Source organism: Schistocerca serialis, chromosome 1 (assembly GCF_023864345.2).
Source record: "Schistocerca serialis cubense isolate TAMUIC-IGC-003099 chromosome 1, iqSchSeri2.2, whole genome shotgun sequence".
NCBI lineage: Eukaryota > Metazoa > Arthropoda > Insecta > Orthoptera > Acrididae > Schistocerca > Schistocerca serialis.
Window position 1 is genome coordinate 932,667,721 of NC_064638.1, and position 18,901 is coordinate 932,686,621.

Consider the following 18,901-nt stretch of genomic DNA (forward strand, 5'->3'; position numbering starts at 1 on the left):
AGCAGATGAAATTTTCCTTCTGTGAGAGGAATAATAAACGCAACACACATATTGTTCGACTAACTTACAGATGAAATTGGTCAGTGTGAATTCTTTATACGTTAATATTTATTCATACACTGTTCATGTAAACATTATTACGTATACACTATTATATTTTAGAATATTTTTTCTACTCTTTCTTAAATAAACCTACTGTTTTCCTGTTCTTGTGTTCAGCAGATAATCCATTGAAGATTATTTCAAGTTGATATTGCACACTCTTCTGGTGTCGGGCTTCTCTATCTCTATCACATATACTTCTATTTCCATAGTCCTGAACTTGGCTGTTTAATTCTGAAAATTCGCTCGCTGCTTTCAGGTAAACCACATGTTTATACGTATCTTGGAAGTGTTAATGATTTTAAAGTTTTCAGAAATGTGCCTGTATGTTTCTCTATTCAGTAAGTAAATGGCTCAGAGAAATACAGTTTAAAATATGTCCAAACTGACTGCACTTGCGACAGTACTGACAGCAGGAAAGAGCCGTCTGCGTCTATTCGTCTTCCTACCCTTGCTCAATCAGAAAAGAGAAGCAGCAAAAGAAATTTTCCTTCTATGAGAAAAATAATGAACGCAACACACATATCGTTCAACTAACTTACAGATGAAGTGTGTCAGTGTGAATTATTTATACATTAATATGATTAGTCATTTTAATTGAATCAACATTGTAAATTAACTAAACAAACACTGTTTTTTGCCTTGTTTCAGAATTTTATTATCGCTACTGAACGACCTAGATTTCTAGTTGTAAGCCAGTTTTCAAGTACATTACTGATTCCCAAAGATGATAATGCAAAGATAAACATGATGATAAGGCAAAGATAGTCATCTTAACTTCTTAATGTATCGATCCATGGCTTAACGTAAAATTACTATCTTTACCTTATCCTCATGTTAATCTTTGCATTATCATCTTTTGGTATCAGTAATGTACTTGAAAATGGGCTTTTAACCCCAAACATAGGTTGTGCAGTAACAATAATAAAATACGTGAAACAAGACAAAAACAGTGTTTGTTTAGTTAATTTATATGATTAGTCATCAAGTCAGATTTGAGTGTTTGACAGAAGGGTCACAGAACCACCGTCAGACCATGTCTCGACGTTTCACTCTCGAATAGCACGAGTGATAAATAAATACAGAAATCTTTCCTTGGGAGCTCTTATTTCTTTTATTTTATTATGGTGATCATTTCTCCCTTTGTACATGGGAGTCAAAAATATTTTGACATTCTGAGGAGAAAGATGGTGATTGGAATGCCGTGATAAGATCTCACCGCAACAAAAATTCCCTTTGTTTTTAGGTATTGTCGCCCCAACACGCTAACCATTTCACACTCTGTCCTTCATTTCGCCGCAATAAAAAACAAGCTGTCCTTCTTTGAACTTTTCCGATTCCTCCATCAATCACATCTGGTAAGGAACCCACACCGCGCAGCGGTACTCCAGAAGAGAATAGACAACCTTAGTGTAGAAAATATCTTTAGTAGATCGGTTGCATCTTCCAAGCGTTTGCGAATAAGAGGCACTCTTTGCTTCGCCTTTAGCACATTTCCTGCGTGATGGTCCCAATTTAAGTTGTTCACAATTGTAAGCCATACGTGTGATTTAACATGTAACCGAAGTGTAATGAATTTTTTTTACTACCATACACATGTGGAATATCTCACCCCTTTTACTGCTTGGGGTCGACTGACCCTTGTCGCACCGTGCAGATATCTAATCTAAGTCATCTGGCCATTGATTTTGATCTTCTGATGACCTTACTAAACGGTAAATGACAGTAGCATCTGTAAACATTATAAGAAGGTTGCTCAATTTGCTCCAAATTCGTGTACATAGGTTAAAAACACCAAAGGGTCTACAACGCTTGCGCGGGGAACCCCAGGTATAACTTCGATTTCACTAAAGGACTTCCCGTCAATTACTTCGAACGATGACCTTTCTAACAGGAAATCGCAAATCCACTCGCAATTTCATTAGAAGTCGCTTGTGAGGGACGTTGTCAAAGACCTCCTGGAATCAGCTAGAGATCTCCTGTCGATAGTACTCTTTACTTCGTGTGTCAACGTCCTCGACGCGGTGGAAACATGACTTCTCGTCAGATCACCGACGTCAAGCAGCGTTGGGCGTGACCAGTAATTGGATGGTTGACCGTCTGGGAAAGTCATGCGCCGTTGACAGGAGCGACGGTGGAGTGAAGTTCCTCACCACCAGTCTCGGCGCAATGTCTTGGGTTAAATTCCAGGCCTCTCCACAGCGTATCAAGGAGTGAGGGCATGCGACGCTGTTGACGGTGATTCGTCCGTCAGATGGGGACGCTAAGCGCGGCGCTGCCCCCTTCTCTCATCGTCTCCAACACGAGCACTACGCACTACACTCCAGTACACACACACACACACACACACACACACACACACACACACACACACACACATATATATATATATATATGGTATATATATATATATATATATATATATATATATATATATATATATATATATATATATATGGTCCATTGATAGTGACCGGGCCAAATATCTCACGAAATAAGCATCAAACGAAAAAACTACAAAGAACGAAACTCGTCTACCTTGAAGGAGGAAACCAGATGGCGCTATGGTTGGCCCGCTATATGGCGCTGCTATAGGTCAAACGGATATCACCTGTGTTTTTTTAATTAGGAACCCCCATTTTTATTACATATTCGTGTAGTACGTAAAGAAATATGAATGTTTTAGTTGGACCACCTTTTTCGCATTGTGATAGATGGCGCTGTAATATTCACAAACGCATAAGTACGTGGTATCACATAAAATTATATATTTGCTTCGTGATACATTACCCGTGTTAAAATGGACCGTTTACCAGTTGCGGAAAAGGTCGGTATCGTGTTGATGTATGGCTATTGTCATCAAAATGCCCAACGGGCCTGTGCTATGTATGCTACTCGGTATCCTGGACATCATCCAAGTGTCCGGACCGTTCGCCGTATAGTTACGTTATTTTAGGAAACAGGAAGTGTTCAGCCACATGTGAAACGTCAACCACGACCTGCAACAAATGATGATGCCCAAGTAGGTGTTTTAGCTGCTGTCGCGGCTAATGCGCACATCAGCAGCAGATAGATTGCGCGAGAATCGGGAATCTCAAAAACGTCGGTGTTGAGAATGCTACATCAACATCGACTGCACGCGTACCATATTTCTATGCACCAGGAATTGGATGGCGACGACTTTGAACGTCGTGTACAGTTCTGCCACTGGGCGCAAGAGAAATTATGGGACGATGACAGATTTTTTGCACGCTTTCTATTTAACGACGAAGCTTCATTCACCAACAGCGGTAACGTAAACCGGTATAATATGCGCTATTGGGCAACGGAAAATCCACGATGGCTGTGACAAGTGGAAATTGGGCAACGGAAAATCCACGATGGCTGCGACAAGTGGAACATCAGCGACCGTGGCGGGTTAATGTATAGTGCGGCATTATGGGAGGAAGGATAATTGGTCCCCATTTTATCGATGGCAGTCTAAATGGTGCAATGTATGCTGATTTTCTACGTAATGTTCTACCGATGTGTTACTACAAGATGTTTCACCGCATGACAGAATAGCGGTGTACTTCCAACATGATGGATGTCCGGCATATAGCTCCCGAGACGGCCGAGTTGGCCGAGCGGTTCTAGTCGCTACAGTCTGGAACCGCGCGACCGCTACGGTCGCAGGTTCGAATCCTGCCTCGGGCATGGATGTGTGTGATTTCCTTAGGTTAGTTAGGTTTAAGTAGTTCTAAGTTCTAGGGGACTGATGACCTCAGAAGTTAAGTCCCATAGCGCTCAGAGTCATTTGAACCAACCAAAGCTCGCGTGTGGTTGAAGCGGTATTAAATAGCATATTTCATGACAAGTGGATTGGTCGTCGAAGCACCATACCAAGGCCCGCACGTTCACCGGATCTGACGTCCCAGGATTTCTTTCTGTGGGGAAAATTGAAGGATATTTGCTATTGTGATCCACCGACAACGCCTCACAACATGGGTCAGCGCATTGTCAATGCATGTGCTCACATTACGGAAGACGAACTACTCGCTGCTGAGAGGAATGTCGTTACACGTATTGCCAAATGCATTGAGGTTGACGGACATCATTTTGAGCAGTTATTGCATTATTGTAGTATTTACAGGTAATCATGCTGTAACAGCATGCGTTCTCAGAAATGATAAGTTCACAAAGGTACAAGCATCACATTGGAATAACCAAAATAAAATGTTCAAACTTACCTACGTTCTGTATTTTAATTTAAAAAACCTACCTGTTACCAGCTGTTCGTCTAAAATTGTGAGCCATATGTTTGTGACTATTACAGCGCCATCTATCACAATGCGAAAAAAGTGGTCCAACTAAAACATTCATATTTCTTTACGTACTGCACGAATATGTAACAAAAATGGAGGTTCCTATTTTAAAAAACGCAGTTGATATCCGTTTGACCTATGGCAGCGCCATCTAGTGGGCCAACCATAGCGCCATCTGGCATCTGGTTTCCCCCTTCAAGCTAGACAAGTTTCGTTCTTTGTAGTTTTTTTTCGTTTGACGCTTATTTCGTGAGATATATGGCCCGGTGACGATCAATGGACCACCCTGTATATATGTAATGGAGTAATATATATATATATAATAGAGGGAAACATTCCACGCGGGAAAAATATATTTAAAAACAAAGATGATGTGACTTACCATACGAAAGCGCTGGCAGGTCGATAGAAACACAAACAGACACATACATACACACAAAATTCAAGCTTTCGCAACAAACTGTTGCCTCATCAGGAAAGAGGGAAGGAGAGGGAAAGACGAAAGGAAGTGGGTTTTAAGGGAGAGAGGGTAAGGAGTCATTCCAATCCCGGGAGCGGAAAGACTTACCTTAGGGGGAAAAAAGGACGGGTATACACTCGCACACACACACATATCCATCCACACATATACAGACACAAGCAGACATATTTATGGTCTTTAAATAAATTACTTCCCAACGGAAAGATGCCTGGAGGCGCGGAGGACAGGAAACACCTTTTCAGTGAAGCGGCTTGACCTGCCTTTTGGAGGTTTCCAGCCATTCATGCTACACGACTTTACTTCGTGTGAATAGAGAGCCAGCTGTGTTTCATAAGAACGATATTTTCTGGATTTTACCTGTAACTAGATTTTTTTTCTTCAAGGCATTTCATAACGATGAAATACACTATTATGTTCAAAAATTATATTACAAATCGATGACGTTGATAAGTAGATCTATAATTTATTGCATTACTTCTGTTTCATTTCTTGGGTATTGGTTTGAACATCACAGTCTCCATTACATTAGGCCAGTGCATAAAACGTGGCATTATCTGTCGAGGCAAATTTCACTTACTTCTCTGTGCTTCGTGTGCTATACGAGAGCGCATTTACACAAAGCAATGGCTTCACATGCTTAATAGCAGTTACTACTGTGATCACTAGCGACAGTAGAGATTTCACGTCGTGCCTAAATCATTTAGATGACACCAGAGTATGTGTACATTAATTAGGGTTAACTTACAAATCTCTCCGTAGAGCCCCATGTACAGAGACGTGGCGCTCTTGATGTTCCGTCTGTGGGTTCGGTAAGTTAAGGTAGGAAGTGTGAAGTAGTCTTCAGAATGAATCACCTAACATATTTTATTTCCACTCAATACGATCCATCACAGTTTGAGAAGAATAGCGGTGTCCATATCTACAACACTAAAGAAAAAAATGGCCTTTGTCGAAGCTGTCAGTAACTCTAAAAGTAGTTCAACAGTTTTTGGTCATCTGCCTAATAAAATAAAATGTTCGAACTTCTTCCAATTTATGACGGGGTGATACATCAAACAGAGATAAATGTTTTGAACAGATAAAGAGTCTTGGCTGCAAAACAGACTTTATTGTTTTATATTTTGCCAATAAAGTGTTTCGCCTGGTTTAAGGCATCTTCAGATTGCCTGTTGCAACAGTGTTAATACATACGCTGCCGTCCATGCAAATGTCTTGGCAGGTAAATACCGTAGTCAATATTTTAAGAACATTGCGTGGTGCCCTGATAATAAACATTGATATAAAATAGTGATTTTTGTTTGAAAACTAGTACCCTGTGCAAAAAAATAGCTTTAGGTGTAGTAGCGTGGTTGGACTGAAAAATAATATGTTCATTAATGTTAAGGCTAATCATGTATCCATATCCTGCAAAATGACTCGTTTCACATCATTTCGACGAGAAAAGTCGTTCAAATGAGCTATAGAACATCTAAGTAACTAACTAACTGACAACCTATGTGCCACCGTCGGCAGAAATCCTCTCCCATATTTAAATAAATAAATAAATAAAATAAAAGAACCGCAATCAACGCAACAGTGTATAAACGCTCATCAGTCGCCCACACGATACTCAAACAAATTTGATACTCTACGCAGAGGAAAGACGTGGACCCAAGTTCAGTATCTCAAGTACTCTTACTTACATAGAGCGTTGGTTTTTTTGGGTGTGTGTGAGGGGAGAGAGAGGACTGGAGGAAGAGGATCAGGCGGCACAATGGTTGCAGTACTTGATTCGTGTTCATAGGGAGCGGGGTTCTAATCCACTTACGGCAATCCACATTTAGGCTGTGGACGGCTTCCTTAAAGGACTTAGGCAAATGCTGTTATGATTCCTTTGAAAAGTCAATGGTTTTATCCTGCCACATACTTGCCCCGCCTGAACTTGTTCTTCGTCTCTAATCGGCTCTTCCGTAGAGGGACGCTCTGCTGCAGTACAATATTTCTACTTATTTTCCTTCCTTCTATTGTTAAAAGAACTGAATCGGTAAGGAGTTTAACGAAGTTTCGCGCCGATCAGTAGTAACTGAATCAGAGATACTGAAATAGAACGAGTGCTATGGAGGTTTCCGAGGAGTGAGGAAGTTACTGTAATGTCCATCGATCATCTAGCCGAGTCCGTGCGGATTGATCTAAAATGTCACTGACACGATGCAAATCACGGTCACTGGAGTCGCATTCAGGCAAGCGGAGATTAAATCCCCTTCCGACCATCCTGATTTAGATTTTACGTAGATTCCCTTAATCTGTTATGTTCAATGCCGACATGTTCTCTCTGAGAGATGCATGTGAAATCTCCATTCCTGCCCTTGCCCTATTCGAACTTGAGATCCGTCCAAAAAGAGCTAGTCGTCGACGAGGCGTTAAGCCGTAATAGTCCTTACTATTTGCGATGGAAAATTGTTTGATGCGTTTTATAGTATTTGTATCAATCGAAAATGCTATTCTTTTAATTTTCTGTTTAACAGGATGTCAACAACACTAGTAACCAGAAATCTGTATCAACACAAGTGCATGCGATAATGCAAAACTAGTTAAAAAACTGTGTGCACGTTAAAATAATAATGCTTTAGTTACGATTCCAATATCTGCAGCGTTCTCTCAATACCTGAATTTCTATAATCCTAAGCTTTCGTTACAACTGCGAGAGAGTTTTTGGAATAACAGCGTACGCTGAAGTTTAAGAGAATCTTCAGAAAAAATCTGTGTGTAAAGATTTGGGACACTGAAGTATAGATAAATGAAGAAGTGCGTTTGAAGCTCTCTGATTCTATAGATACTGTGATCAACAATGCCACAGAAGGAAGTTTAGCTGAAAAGCAATGGATATCTCTGAAAAGAGCAACCACAAACGTTAGGCAGACAACTACACCGTAAATAAAATAAAGGTGAAAGGAAACTACAAATAAATCTTTGGTAACAGAAGAAATACTCCAACTGATCGACGAAAAAAGAAAAGAAGGTACAAAAATGTTCAGGAAAAGAAAGGTGTACAGCAACATTAGTTACATTAACTCAAAAAGAAATGCAGGAAAGCTAAAGCGAAGTGACTGAAGGAAAATGCGTGAAGAAATGGAAAATGGAATGGTCGTCAGAAGAACAGATTCAGTCTATAGAAAATTCGAAAAGGCAAAGGCTTCATAGTTCAAAATACAAAAGGAAGTCCAGAGAAGAGAGGGCGAATAGATGGAAAGAGTACATTTGGGTCAAACACGAGAGGGACGAACTGCTTACTGAAGTGATAAGAGAAGAAATGGAGGTCAATTTGGAAGTCACGATGAATCTAATATTAGGTCAGAGTTTGACAGAGCTATGGAAGACTAGCGAAGGTATAGATAACATACTTCAGAATTTCTGAAATCGTTGGGGAATGCCGCAACCTAACGATGCTTCAGTCTAGTGAGTAGACTCTATGAGTCTGAAGAGATAACAACGATCTTCCGAAAGGGTTTTATCTACACAATTCCAAAGATAGAAAGGACCGATAAATGCACAGCCGGCTTAACAATTCATACATCCAAGGTCCTGACAATAGCGGAATACAGAAGAATGAAAAGGAAAACTGAGGATCTGTTAGATGACAGTCAGTCGGATTTAGGAACGGTAAAGTTACCAGAGAAACACCTATGATGTCGCACTTGACAGCGGAGGCAAAATTAAAGAAAAATTAAGACACATTGACAGGATATGTCGACCTGAAAGTAGCATATGACAATGTAAAATGGTGTAGTGACAGAGGTTCAGGGTACCCTCTAGCCCTTGGGATGGGAAACTGTCCCTAAAAGACGGAAGAATCAGCAATGGTCAACGGCATGAATAAGCAGAAGGTAATGGATACCACTGCATTAAAGACTCATAATTTGTATCCACACGAGATGTGGCCTGTGATAGGAAAAAAAAAGTCATTATGATTTCTCCATTGGCAAAAGGTGCCGGCATAGACCCCATTTGGATCTCCAGAAGGAGACTGCCAAGGTGGAAGTGACCATGAGAATAAGATTTAATAACCATTGAAAGGATAAAGTTCTACGAGTTGGGGCCGGGAATATCAGAAGTTTGAACGTAGTAGGGAAGCTAGAAAATCTGAAAAGGGAAATTCAGAGTTTCAGTCTAGACATAGAGGGAGTCAGTAAAGTGAAATGGACAAAAGACAAAGGTTTCTGGTCAGACAGGTGTAGGATGATGCCAACAGCAGTAGAAAATGGTATAACGGGAGTAGGATTCGTTATGCACAGTAAAGCAGGCCAGAGAGTGTGTTACTATGAACAGTTTATTGATAACGTTGTTCTTATGAAATTGGACAGCAAACCAATGCCAGGTGTCTATGCCGTCACAAGCAGAAGGAGAAGAAAAAGAGACAGCGAGAACATACGAAGCTCTTCAACGATAATTCAGTAAATAAAGGAAAATGATAATTTAATGATAATAGGGAATGGAATGGGGTAATAGGAGAAGGAATATATATTCGAGAGAATATTGATTTGGTAGCAGGCACAAGATATGAGAAAGACAAATTCAGTTCCGCAATAAATTTAAGCTACTAGCAGTGAGTATAATATTCAAAGCTCACAAGATGAGGAAGTATTCTTGGAAAAGGCCTGGAGACATGGGAAGTTTCCAGCTGGATTACATCATGGTCTGACAGGAACTCCATAAACAGACACTGAATTTTAGCGTGCGCCAAGGAGCAGATGAACTCGTAGACTCGGGTCACAATTTAGTGATGATGAAGGGTAGACTGAAGTTTAAGAGAATCGTCCGGAAAATGGAAAATAAAGTGGGTTGCTGAAGTGATGAGAAATTATAAGATGCGCCTGAAGTTCACTAAGGCTGTAGACACTGCGATAAAGAACACCACATTAGGAAGCTCAATCGAAGAGGATGGACACATCTAAAAAGAGTTGGACGATCAGACATAGGTGCAAGGAAGGTTACTGCGAATAAATATTGGGTAACAAGAAATACTTAAACTGATCGAAGAAAGGAAGATCTACAAAAGATGTTTGGGGAAAACAGGCGAATACAAGGCGAAAGTCTGAAGGGAGAACTCGAAGAAATCGAAAAACAAATGGCCGTCGGAAGGACTGATTCAGTATACAGAAAAGCCAAAACAATCTTCGCTGAAATTAACGGCAAGGGCGTCAACAGTAAGATGGCAATGTGAAACTCACTGTTAAATGCGCAAGAAGAGTACTTTGAAGGCCAAAAAGTACAGGGAAGTACTGTCTGTTGACGTGTTAGAAGAATAAATGGGAGTCGAATAGAAGAATCAAGGATACAGTATTAGAGTCAGAGTTTAACATAGCTTTGGACGATTTACTATCAAATAAGGTAGAAGGGGTAGACAACACTCTTTCTGAATTTCTAAAATCATAGGAGGAAGTGGCAACTAACCCATTTTCAAGTTGGTGTGTAGAATGTTTGAGGCAGAAGACATGCTACCAGAGTTTCAGAAAGGTATCATCCACACAATCCTGAAGACATCAAGGGCCAGATAAAAGCTAGAACTGCAGCACAACCAGCTTAACAACTCATGTTCCCAAGTTACTGACGAGAATAATGTACAGGAGAATGGAAAACTGAAGATCTGTTAGATAACGATCATTTAGGCTATCGGAAAGGTAAAGGCACTAGAGAGACAGTTGTGATGTTCCGACGGATAATAGAAGCAAGATTTAAGAAAGATAAGGGCACATTCATAGGATCTGTCGACCTGGAAAAACCGTTCGGCAAGTTGCGAGATGTTCGAAATTCTCAGAAAAAAAGATCTAAGCTATAGGGAGAGACGGGTAATATACAGTATGCATAAAAACCAAGAAGGAACACTAAGATTGGTAGACCAAGAATAAAGCTCTCGGAGTAGAAAAAGTATAAGAGAAGGATACACCCTTTCTCCCCTTATATTCAGTCTATAAAGCGCAGAAGCAATGACGGATATAAAAGATACGTTTAGGAGTGGGATTACAATTCAGGGTAAAGAGTGTCACCAATAAATCGCTGCTGACATTGCAGTCCTCAGCGGAAACGAGAAGAAATGGTAGAAAGTACTGTACGAAATGAACAGTCAACAGAGCACAGAATATGGACTGAAGGTAAACCGAAGAAAGAGGGAAGTGATGAGAAGAAGCAGCAGAAATGAGAATAGCGAAAAACTTAACATCAAAATTGGGGACAGCATAGCGCAAGTAAAGGGGATATTCCTGACCAAAAGAAGTCCACTAGTATCAAACAAAGGCGTTAATTTGAGGAGAGAATGTACCTGTAGAGCACAGCATTGTATGATAACGACACATGGACAGTGGGAAGAGTGGAAAAGAAGAGAATCGAAGTCTTCGAGATGCGGTGCTATAGAAGGATGCTGAAAACAAGAAGAAGCTAAAAGATGAGGAATGAGAAGGTTCTCCTCAGAACTGGCAAAGAAAGGAACATATGGAAAAGCCCGGGAAGAAGAAGGAACAGCACGACAAGACAAATGTTATGGTATCAGGAAATATCTTCCATAGTAGTAGAAAAGCTTTAGAGGGTAAAAAGTATAGGAGAAGATAGAGATGGGAATAAATACAAAAAATTATTGAGGACGTAGAGTACAACTTCAGAGACAGATTGGTGTGAAAAAAGACAATCACAGTGAAGAACACAGCTACCGAATGTTCAAAATTTTTCGAATTTAGAAGTCTTTTATTACAAAAATGTTTGTGATCGCTTTAAATTTTACAAATCATCTGCTATATTTGCAGATCTCCTTAAAGACATTACGCCACAGTGTTTTGTCCATTTAACACGTCAGTATTTTCTAAGCACATATGCGAATAATAAAACGGCGTGTGTTGTACCTACTACATTGATTGATTAACAAATGTAAGAGAACCATCCGAGAAGTACAGAAAATATTTTCTTGACTCCGGTGAGACTAAAAGTCCTACAGGTAATGAAGCTTGGTTTTTAGCAAATAATGCTTTTGTAGCTGCTTGTCAAAGTGTTTCTTGTGGCCGCAAAATTACAAGCTGTCAAACATGTGTGGTTTACAATGTAAATTTTCGTTACTTCTGAAACACGTTTAAGAACACTTAAAATTCATAACAGAATCTGTCTTTGTAATGGTCATCTCTATGAACACGTATCCATTATCTTCAGAGCACCTTTCCGCTTTCTTGAAAAACTGGGAAGCTGTTTGTCTCTACCAACAGTTGGAGGAAATGATCGGAACAGAGATAGATTATTATAAGGTTAAATAAAAAAAAAGAATATAAGCTAAAGCGGGAAGTTAGCTATTAACTGCTTTGGTATGTAAATGGTCTGCGTTACGAAAAGCACTGCTGATAGATTTCCTGGCCACGTTCTCCATGAAGCCTAAGGTGTGTTGAGCCGGAACTAGAGGCTAAGTTATGCAAAGTGACTGGTGTTCGCAGGGTCGGGATAAACTGTACTGCCGAAGGACAGAGTGCGAAAGCGCGGGACTGTGTGGTTATTGTTAAACAGCGACGTGTACCGTTAAAGTAGTGAGCACCTCCATGCCACCGCCGAAACACGGATAAACAATTCCTGCATCGAAGGTCAAGTGAACAGGACTATCAGTATGCAATCAAGTTCGCTTTCTATAAGCGCAGTATATGGTCGTTATTACGGAATCCATAATGGAAGCCGAAGAGGAATTGCTGGAATGGACACAGTTAGCTGTAGCTTCTGGGAACTGAGAAGCAATCGCCTCTGATCTTCCCAGAATTTTAATTTGGACTTACAACACAATCTTCCATCTAACTGCCACTCGCCACAATGTCGGTATGTTGCGTACATTTCGCAACAGCTACTACACTCGCTTTTACAGCTCAAGGCAGCTAGATTTTTAACTCACCGACACCTACGTGTCTGAAACGCCAGAGAAACTGGTATAGGCACGCGTATTCAAATACAGAGAGATGTGAACAGGCAGAATCTGGCGTTGCTGTCGGCAACGCCAATATAAGACAAATGTTACTGGCGCACGTGTTAGATTGGTTACTGCTGCTACAGTGACAGGTTATCAAGATAGTTTGAACGTGATGTTATAGTCGGTGCACCAGTGATGGGACACGGCATCTCCGAGGTAGCGATGAAGTGGTGATTTTCCCGTACGACCATTTCACGAGTGTACCATGAATATCAGCAATCCGGTAAAACATCAAATCTCCGACACCACTGCTGCCGGAAAAAGCAAGAGCGGGACCAACGACGACTGAACAGAATCGTTCAACGTGACAGAAGTGCAACCCTTCCCTAAATTCCCGCAGATTTGAGTGCTGGACCCTCAACAAGTGTCAGCGTGCGAACCATTCAACGAAACATCATCGATATGGGCTTTCGGAGCGTAAGGCCCACTCTTGTACCCTTGGTGACTGCACGACACAAAGTTCGACGCCTCACCTAGGCCAATAAACACCGACATTGGGCTGTTGATGACTCGAAACATATTGCCTGGTCGGACGAGTCTCGTTTCAAATTGTATCGAGAGGATGGACATGTACGAGTTTAGAGACAACCTCACGAATCCATGGACCCTGCATGTTAGCGGGGGATTGTTCAAGCTGGTGGAGGCTCTGTTATGGTGTGGTGCGTGTGCAGTTGGAGTAATAAGGGACCGCTGATACGTCTAGGTACAACTATGGTAGGTGACACGTACGTAAGCATTCTGTCTGGTCACCTGCATCCATTCATGTGCATTGTGTATTCCGACGGACTTGGGCAATTCCAACAGGACAATGCGATACCCGGCGCGTTCAGAGTGGCTCCAGGAACAATCTTCCGAGTTTAAACACTCCCGCTGGCCACGAAACTCCCCATACATGAACATTATTGAGCATATCTGGGATGCCCTGCAACGTGCTGTTCAGAAGAGATCTCCACCCCCTCGTACTCTTACGGATTTAAAATCTTAAGATTTTGCCCTGCAGGATTCATGTTGTCAGTTCCCTCCAGCACTACTTCGGACATTAGTCGAGTCCATCACACGTCGTGTTGCGGCATTTCTGCGTGCTCGCTGGGGCCCTACGCGATATTAGGCAGGTATACAAGTTTCTTTGGCTCTTCGGTGTAGTTGACAATAACACATGGCGAAAGTTTTCGATGAAGTCAGAATGATAACTGCAGAGTGCTCACAGAATCTTCGTTCTTTAAATTTATCCAACATGATTGCATCTCTTTTAGGGTTCAGTACGTCAATCAGTAAAAACGGGAACCTTACAGGATCACTTTGTTCTCCGTCTGTCTCTGTCTGTCCGACTACTAAAAACGCTTTTTCTCAGGAATGAGCTGACGTATCAAGTTAAAGTTTATAGTAGATGCTAAGGCCTAGGGTTTCTCGGCGTTGTAAAGAACTGGAGTTTATACATCAGCCCATCAAAAATTATAGCCATTCGCCTCATAATTTGATAATCGCAAACTAACTCAACAAATCCTACAGGGGACTTCCCGTCGACATGGAATAATGAAATTTGGCAATGACCAAGGTTTCACGGTACGACTAAAGGAAACAATCCGAATATAGTTAATCTGTGATTATTTACATGAAAAATTTTTGTCATTTTTTACCATACTGTCTGTCTGTCCGTCTGTTCAAACCCATTTTTATCAGGAACCGGTAGAGATATCAGTTTGAAATTCATGTCATACACTGAGATCCAAGGTCTCTTCACAGTGTAATAAATATAAGTTTCTGAGTCAATGCAGCGTAAAGATACGGCCAGTCACAGGATGATAATTACTAAACTATATGGAAGAGAAACTTCATCCAATCCATCTTCTTAATAGATAGGGACAGGTAAAACAGAGATCTGCCTTCGCCCAACACCTTAAAGTCAGTGGCCATAGCCCTCCGCAAGTACAAAATCTTAAGATTTTGCATTTTGCGCAAAAGGGTAAGAAGTTAAACATTTTGGAAGAAATTGAAATATTTAGGCATATGGAAGACAACGATTTGTCTCTCCTTAACGGCCAAATTTTTGGCGCCAATCAGGCCTTTTCAGAAGTTATGAAGTCAGTGTTATTAATGTAATCCTGGAGCTCTCGTAATTCTGCCTAAATATGAGCCCTGTTCCTCTCTTGTCTTATGTCGTCTTCTTAGCCAAGCAATTTTTTTTTTTACTCAAATAGGATACCTGCGAGTTTGTCGCTTTAAATGATGACTCATTTTACACATTTCAATATAGCTATAAAAAAAGGGGAGGGGGGGGGGGAAGTTTACCCGTATAACGTCCGTCTTCCACGTTGGTGTGTATTTTTTAAGCCTAATAATTTTACTTGTATTTTATAAAAAAAAAAAGTTTTCTTGCTAGAAGTTCTAGCTCCAAATGACGCAGTATTGAGTGTTATATGGGGCGGCCTCTTTATCTGAAATTACGGACCTGTGTTTTTAATGTCCTCGTTCTAGTGGTATATGATACGAAAAATCTGTTTACGTACTGCTTCTGTGTGTTGTATTATACACCTTGTTTTCTCATTTTAAGTTTACCACCTTCATTTATATTTTACTTCGTCAAAATTTTAGGATAAGTTACGCACAGGTGTTGCCCCTAGTAATTCCATCTTATCAATGTTTTATATGCATTACATTTATAAAGTTTTAGTGGGTATGATATCCAGTTTACGATCTTTCATTTTTAATCACTGCTGCATCGCAGCGCCACCTCTTGAGGTGATTCTGTATTAGGCTTCAGTACTGGCACACGACGCTGTGGCGCATTATGCTTACTACCTGAGCCCCCATCTTACTGTTACTCGCTCTTGTGAACGGGAACGCGTTCGGCAGATCTTGGTGCCTCTCGCGTCCATCTAGAAAAGGTAATGATTTTACTATTTTATATTTCTAGTTTTTACTGAGTTTAACGAAGGCGACATTGGCCTGATATATTCGACGATGCCCTTTGGCTACACTGACTAAAGGATTCTTCTAAGAAATACCAAATTAAGGTATTTGCTCTTTCAATAGTTGATCTGTTTATACATGCCTATAGGTTATCCAAGTCTGCACAACGCGATCGCGATTCTTAAATAGATGTATTTGTTCTCTGTTTTCTATGTAGGTAACCTGAAGATGGTTAAATAAGGCGAAACGCGTCGTTGAAAAATAAAAAACTAAAATTGCAACCAAGACTGTTTTTAACCAATACTGAAAAAAAACGTAAATTAGCTACGAATTATGGCGTGAACACATTTTATTCAACATGTAAACGTCACTACAGATAATCGGATTTAGATTGCGTTATGTTCGATATGCCTACCATCATTGACGATGATGTGGCGCAGACGAATAGCGAAACTCTCCAGGACCCACTGAAGTGTCGGAACATCGATGCTGTCGATGACCTCCTCAGTGGCTGTTTTCAGCTCAGAAATGGTTTCAGGGTTATTTCAGTACACCTTGTCTTTAATATAGCCCACAAAAAGGAGTCACATGTGTTCAGATCCGAAGAATATGGCGGCCAATCGAGGCCTATGCCAGTGGCCTCTGAATTCCCCAGAGCTGGAATGCAGTCTCCAAAATGCTCCTCCAGGACATTGAGCACTCTCCTGCTTCGATGGGATCGAACTCTGTCTTGGATGATCTTGTCGAAATAAGGGTCGCTTTAGATAATGAGGATGAAATAATCTTCCAAACCTTCACATACCGTTCGATAGTCACCGTGCCATCAAGGAATATCGCACCGATTATTCCGTGACAGGACATTGCACACCACACAGTCACCAACTGAGGATGAAGATACTCCTCGATCGCAAAATGCGGCTTCTCAGTCCCCCAAATGCACCAGTTTTGCTTATTGATGAACCTATCCAAATGAAAGTGGACTTCGTCGCTAAACCAAACCACATACCACATACTAGTTTGCATCATGCCCCGCGGCCAACCATGCAGTTTGAACGCCCTAACGCAAACCGTTCAGAAGTTTTATTTCATGTAGTTCAATAATTATCACCCGGCATGTCACATAATTTGATGCTCGTAAACGCACTCATTAAAAATTGTAGGGAACTTCACGTTGTCCTAGAATAATGAAATTTGTAAAGAAATAATGGGGAAATAATGGGGAAAAAAATCCAAAAATTGTAATTTGTGATAATATCACACAAAAATATTTCTTTTGTTATTTGTTATCCGAATTCAGAGTATCCAAATTCAGCTCCTCGAAAGTCTTGGAATTCCCAGGATCGATATCTTGCCAATATCAATGTCGATAACTGGCAAGAATCATTGAGATTCTCGATTCCAGGGGTTGTTGAACTGTCTATATACATAATTACGTTTGCACAGAACAGTCAGTGTGGGAGTCCTACTCACACCTGTCTAATGTTTTCTAAGATTCTCACGTAAGTCTCCTCTGCGTCTTTATTACTTTACTTTCCGCGTCGAGTGTGCATTCAGTCTTCTGTCTCAAGTAATAAGCAGCTTTTACCTCATTGTCCTCTAATAAAACAAAGTCCTGTAAATTCACTGCTTCGTCCAAGCATGTGCAAAGGAATAAGTGTTTGGTCCAAAAATGGTTCAAATTGCTCTGAGCACTATGGGACTTAACATCTGAGGTCATCAGTCCCCTAGAACTTAGAACTACTTAAGCCTAATTAACCTAAGGACATCGCAGACATCCATGCCCGAGGCAGGAGCCGAACTTGCGACCATAGAGGTCGCGCGGTTCCAGACTGAAGCGCCTGGAACCGTTCGGCCACATCGGCCGGCGAATAAGTGTTAGGATTTCACCACATTTGCATTATTAGTCTGCTATGTGTCCCCATTTCTTTAGGGTGTTTTTAAGTTTGGTGACTCCTGATCTCGGACGGGCGAGTGTTCTTCAGGTGGGGTATGTGAGCGTATGGCCCGCAGGAAGTTTCCCTTTCAACTTGTAAGTAGCAATGATTTGCGTCGTCTGCCATAGATTTAGCCACCTGGTCCCTGGTCTCCTGACAAATATAGCATTTGTCTTCCTTTCTGCTGATCTCTTACGTTTGATTGCTCCCACATCCTGGCATACTATTCCTTCCAGTATGCACACACGCAGTTTCCGTAATAGGGGCCAACAAGTGCTTCATGTTCGTGCCGGCTACTACCAATCGCCCAACTCCTGCCCCTGTGGCGCCCGATCGTCAACAGGAGAGAGAGAGAGAGAGGGAGACAGCTCCTCAGTTGAAACTGAGTGTACAAACACATGGAAACACCAAAAAACAACACATTACATTGTGTAGGAAAACCGTCAGCGATCAAAACAGCTTACAGTGCTCTCGTAATTGATAAATAAAGGTCCTACCTGGTATTCAAGGGAAGCGGCAAGTTCATGTTCAGGTGGAAAGTTCAGTTAACGATGATGGAGGTGGATAGCGATCACGCACCCTTGTCTCCGAAGTAGACCACAAAGGCTCAATAACACTGATATCTAGTGAGTGTTTTCTATCTACATAAATGATCTTTTGGATAGGGGGGGATAGCAATGTGCGGCTGTTTGCTGATGATGCTGCGGTGTACGGGAAGGTGTCGTCGTTGAGGATACAAGATGACTTGGGCAGGATTTGTGATTGGTGTAAAGAATGGCAGCTAACTCTAAATACAGATAAATGTAAATTAATGCAGATGAATAGGAAAAAGAATCCCGTGATGTTTGAATAGTAGTGTAGCGCTTGACACAGTCACGTCGATTAAATATTTGGGCGTAACATTGCAGAGCGATATGAAGTGGGACAAGCATGTAATGGCAGTTGTGGGGAAGGCGGATAGTCATCTTCGGTTCATTGGTAGAATTTTGGGAAGATGTGGTTCATCTGTAAAGGAGACCGCTTATAAAACATTAATACGACCTATTCTTGAGTACTGCTCGAGCGTGTGGGATCCCTATCAGGTCGGATTGAGGGAGGACATAGAAGCAATTCAGAGGTGGGCTGCTAGATTTGTTACTGGTAGGTTTGATCATCAGGCGAGTGTTACGGAAATGCTTCAGGAACTCGGGTGGGAGTCTCTAGAGGA